This window comes from Pagrus major, chromosome 14, assembly GCF_040436345.1.
Source record: "Pagrus major chromosome 14, Pma_NU_1.0".
Lineage (NCBI taxonomy): Eukaryota > Metazoa > Chordata > Actinopteri > Spariformes > Sparidae > Pagrus > Pagrus major.
Genome location: NC_133228.1, coordinates 24,645,640 through 24,651,639, shown reverse-complemented (window position 1 = coordinate 24,651,639; position 6,000 = coordinate 24,645,640).

Genomic DNA, 6,000 nt, shown 5'->3' with positions numbered 1-6,000 from the left:
TGTGTGTGTGTGTGTGTGTGTGTGTGTGTGTCATGATTCATCCATACATCCAACACTCTGAGACAGTTTGACGCTGCTGTGACTCATTTGGGCTAAAAGGTTTGAATATGAGCGATTACACAATGATGCACAGCCGCATTCAGAGCTGAGAGGTTTGTGTTGTCGTCAGCTCATCATTCCACATCAGCGGAGACAAAGACGTGTCTCAAGGTTTCAATGACGAATAAACAGATATTTTTAGTATCATCAATGAGCATCTTTGTGAGCTACATTAGCTTCAGACTCAGTTTATTTTCTCATATGAGGGTTTATGTTGTCAGATTTTATAAAAGAAGTGGAAGAAGAAAGAAATGTGCTGCTGCCTGGTTCACACAAGTGAAACTCATCATCTCCTCCTGATGATATAAAGTCAGGCTCAGCCATCGTCTCCTCCTGATGATATAAAGTCAGGCTCAGCCATCATCTCCTCCTGATGATATAAAGTCAGGCTCAGCCATCATCTCCTCCTGATGATATAAAGTCAGGCTCAGTCATCATCTCCTGTAAAAAACAAGAACAAAAAAACACTCAAACTCCATTAAAACTTTGCCGAATTATCTATTAGTAGTTCCTCTTTGCAGTGACTCATTTATGAACAGACAACTATCACTGGATTACTCTGTTACTCAAGAAACCCTAAAAACGTGATGTTTCTAAGGCAAGTTCTGCACATGTGAGGAGCGTCTTTTTTGTTCAGGATTTCTAAGCAGATTTACGGAGTCATCGTCTCCTCCCTACATGCTGACCGAAAGTCAGATAGTTAGCATTAGCAACATGGCTACCGCTTCTTTTAGTTATTCCAGTTGTTCCCCCGTTACCTGGGGTTAGTGACCGGGGGAAACGATGCCTCTCTGTTTCCTTTGAGCTGTAAGTCGTCCTTCATCTTTGCTAGAAAAGTCCAGCCTAGTGTCAGACTGAATATCACAGTGACAGTGAGGTTTATATTGACACTGGATGGTGTTTTTTTTTCTACAGACATTAAACTGTGACGTCAAGATTTACTGCAGAATTTAATTAACTTTTTCATTTTAAGACTTTCACTTGTTTTCTTTTTGAACGCACTGATCGGTTCTCTGTATCGATCGATACACAAAGATCAGATATTGGATTTAGTTTTGAGAAGGAAAAATCAGACCCATCAACATCACCTGTGCAGACGGTGATCAGAAACCCGGATCAGCTGCTGGAGAGTTCTGGTTCTATCAGAGTTCTTGTTGTTTCTTTAGGCACAACTGACTTGTGAGTCAGCGAGGACAACGTTAACACTGTGATCCACTTTAAAGTCGACACGTTGCTAATCGTGACGCACGTTCGATGTTTAAACTCTGCTGCTATAAGATGATCTGACAGAAAACAACAGGAACAAAGTGAAGCCGAGGTGAGTCACGCCGGATTCAAACTGAAGCCATCGCACAATTACCCAGAACAAATACTGAAGACCCAGAGCTCTGAGTCACGGCTGATTTTATTTCATTTAAAGTTTCTTCTGGGAGACTTCAGGCGTCCCTCCTGCTTCATGTTGAGCTGTTCTGAAGAAAACTGCAACACAACATCCTGCTCGGTCCAAACCTCGACATTATTAAAGATAAATTAAAAGGAAAAGCAACACGTGTGTGAAGCTGGAACCCTGAAAGGTTTTTTAATACGAGAAACGATGATTAAAATGACGCTGGTTGGCACGGCAACACTGTTGTTGGCGTAATCTGGGATCCAGGTCAGCGATAAGAAACAGCACAGATAAGAAAGACAATGGAGAGAGTGAGCGTGTGATACTGAGGAGATAAGAGAGGACGGGAGAGTTATTGTGAAACAGAAACGATGTTCATCAGGGAGAGGTCAGAGGTCACAGCACTCATCCAAAAAAGAACAAATCGCTCACATAAGTCCACCGCATCCGCCTGAAATAACATTTTAAAGATCTCCGAAAGGTTTTTTAACGGAGCAGCTCTTTGAACAAACTCATCTGGAAAGCAACAAACAGCTTATAAAGCTCTCTGTATAATTAGCACCAGATCACTGAGTTCTGTCCAAGAAACGTAGCAAATTGTTTGCATTTTACGGGCTCGTAAAACGAAGCATTATTATTTCATTTCCTAACATAAAAAAATCTACAAGCTGTTTTAAAGACGTCTCACACTGCCAGCAGTTAAATTAAAGTCTTTCATTTTATTCTGGTGGACCGACAGGAAGTAGAGACGACGTCAAGGTGGACGAGCGGGTCCAAAAAAAGTGTCATCGTTTTGTCTTTTAACCATCGTCTTCTCAAACCTTAAAGGAACAGTTCACCCAACAATGAAAAACTCAGTCATCATCTCCTCCTGATGATATAAAGTCAGGCTCAGCCATCATCTCCTCCTGATGATATAAAGTCAGGCTCAGCCATCATCTCCTCCTGATGATATAAAGTCAGGCTCAGTCATCATCTCCTCCTGATGATATAAAGTCAGGCTCAGCCATCATCTCCTCCTGATGATATAAAGTCAGGCTCAGTCATCATCTCCTCCTGATGATATAAAGTCAGGCTCAGTCATCATCTCCTCCTGATGATATAAAGTCAGGCTCAGCCATCATCTCCTCCTGATGATATAAAGTCAGGCTCAGTCATCATCTCCTCCTGATGATATAAAGTCAGGCTCAGTCATCATCTCCTCCTGATGATATAAAGTCAGGCTCAGTCATCATCTCCTCCTGATGATATAAAGTCAGGCTCAGCCATCATCTCCTCCTGATGATATAAAGTCAGGCTCAGCCATCATCTCCTCCTGATGATATAAAGTCAGGCTCAGCCATCATCTCCTCCTGATGATATAAAGTCAGGCTCAGCCATCATCTCCTCCTGATGATATAAAGTCAGGCTCAGCCATCATCTCCTCCTGATGATATAAAGTCAGGTGAAGTCTCGTAGTCCACAGAACATTTCTGGAGCTTCACAGTAAAACAGAGTTGCAGCGTTCTGCTGAACACCTGAAGCAGCTGGAGATGATGTAAAACTGATCTGAAAAGATGTTTAAAACCTTCTTTAAGCTGAAATCTTCACTGGAGCTGCTGAGATAAAAGCGTTATCGTGCAGCCAGTCGAGTCGAGGGTGTGAATAACTGTGATATAATGTTCCAGGTGGTGATGACCCTCCAGAGCATAACGAGCTGCAGCTCCCCTCAGCTTTACAGATCTTTATAGTGACGTTCAGTCTCATAATGTCCGGTGTAAAGAAAAGGCTGTAAAAACTCCCTGAACACGACCTGCTGAGCAGCAAACAGCGTTTAGCAGCTCCGGAGACAGATGTTTCCATCTGGAGCTGCTGGAGGCCAGAAATGCTGTGTCTCTGTTTAAATAAAGTTTATTTAAAACAAGTAAAATGCTGCTCAAACACTGATGAATCAATATTAAATGTAATAATCAGTCACAGGAGACGTCTTAAAGTACATTTAGATAGTAACACACGTACTTTTAGTGAAGTAGTGGCTGAATGCAGGACTTTAACTTGTGCTGGAGTTTTTTACATTGTCAGATTTTTACTTTTACTGATGATGAAGTCTTTCCTCCTCCTCTCTCCTGTGTTGGGCAGACGAGGACACGTTCAACAGGACGTATTAAATGTCCTGTAGCTCCACCTGCTGGACAGACAGGAGGACTCAGTTCAATTATTTTATTTTGTCTTATTTCACACTGTTGCTCAATAAAAGATAAAAAATATGACCAATACTACTTTTGGTTATGATGGTTTGGTGACAACAGCTTCATTATAAATCAGGTCAATAAAGAAGATGGAAGGAAGTGAAGTCAACACAACTGTTTAAATCCACACACACTCTCAATCAAAACTCTTCTGTCGTCACTCTATTGATATTTGTATAGTTTTATTATGTCTTTTAAGTATTTTAAGTATTTTAAGTATTGTTTGTTGTTTTGCACCTGCGTGACCTTATATGTGGATTATTATTATGTATGCGTTACTGTATAAAAAGCATTTATTGTTAAAATAAAGCACATTTAAACCATTTTTAGATTGTTTGATCATTTAATCTGAAACAATTACTGTGTCGATGTAAAACCTTGATCTGCAAAGTAACTTGTAACTTATAGCTGTCAGAGAAAGTCCAACATTTAACTCTTAATTGTAGTGAAGTAATTATAACCTCAAAATTACAAATTAAAAGCACAATACTTGTGTACTTAGTTATTTTCCACCACTGCAACATTGCGTTGTCGTAGTGAAGCTTCAGTTTATCCAGAGAGATGAAAACACATAAAATATATCGATGCATAATATAAATCTGACAGATAAATGATCGGCCCGATGATGGAAAATTTACATTATCGGTTATTATTAAAGTTTTTTGTGAGCAGCCAATAAAAACAGAGAAGAAGAACAACGAACACGCTGACGTCGCGCTCATAACGTCAAACTTCTACTCAAGTAAACCGTTTATTTTGCATATTGAGCCTTTCTTAGCATCAAAATGTTGGTTTCTGTTTTCGGTTATTTTATCGTATCAGCTGTGAGAGTCGGGTAATTATCAGATATCGTATGAGTCCCTAAAATATATCAAAAGTAAGCTATTCATAATTTAAGAAACCAAAACGAGCCCACGTTATAGCTCAACAGTGTCAGCTTGCTTGTTTCATGGCTGCAGTTGTTCATCCTGACCTCACGTGGCACGCTGGCACGCAGCTCTCTGATTGGTCCAAACCACCGTGTGTTCACCAGATCACATGATCACGTGATCTTTTCACTCCAGCTGCCTCACGAGATCACATTCATCCACTTTAATACAACATCTGTATTCAGTGTTCATCAGTGTTTCCTGATCGTGTTGAAGCTTTCAGCTCCGTCAGGTTTAATGAGCAGAGATCAGAGAAGGACTGAAGGTCGACGAGGGTCCTCACAGGTACAGAGACACAAATGTGAGTCTGTGTGCACTTCCAGGAACATGACTGCCTGGTTTATGGCCTCATCACACACACACACACACACACACACACACACACACACACACACACACACACAGGTGTGTTGCAGGCCTGCGTCAGGTGTGTGAATGTGTTTCCTGTTCAAAGCTCAAAGTTCAGCTGACCGACAGAGACGATCCACAGACGCCACAAACATCAAGAAGAAGAAGAAGAATCAGAGTTTAAAGGGAAATATCACTCCAGACTAAAACCACAGAAGAAGAGCTGACACGTTCAGAGGGACTGTGTGTGGCGTCCGGCTCTGAACTCGCCCTCACAGATGGATTGTACCTGAGGACGAGCAGCTCGGACAAACTCAGAGATCACCGCTGATCCACTGGCGGCCATCTTGGAGAGACGAGACAGGTGTGTTTGAACAAACATGTCTGCTGCTGTTTGTGTCGAGCAGGTCGGAGCTCTGAAACCAGAAGAGACGACAGAAACAGAAGAGATTGATTCTTTCTGACGAGTTAAACAGAAAACATTTGATAAAAGTAGAAAATACATCTGCTTTGTTTAGTTTTTCAAAATAAGACGCATCGGCATCTGAAATATGAACATACAGAGCTGCAGACATGTTCACTTACTCAGACGATGTTCCTTCCTGAGCTGAATTTACATTATTTGAGACATTTTCGAGGACAGTAACACGTGTTCAGTGAGTCTTTAATCATCTGATGAGCCCTCAGATTTATCTGGTGACCCTTCAGAGGGGCCTGAACCTCGGGTCAGAACCACTGGACTCCTAATCTGTTTATAAAATCACTCAAACTACTTTGACATTAACATTGATTTTAACATTTTTCTGATTATTCTTTTGTACTTTTATAAATGCAAGGTTATAAATGGGAGCATCTTCTTCCACTTCAGAGTGATTCGATTATCCAACTTTCATGTTTTTAATAATCATTTCCTCCTTAATTCTGCAGGAGATCTCTGATCTCGTATAAATCACGTCTCAAACATCAGTTTCACTGATTTTATGCTGTTGGATTCGTGCAAACTAAACAA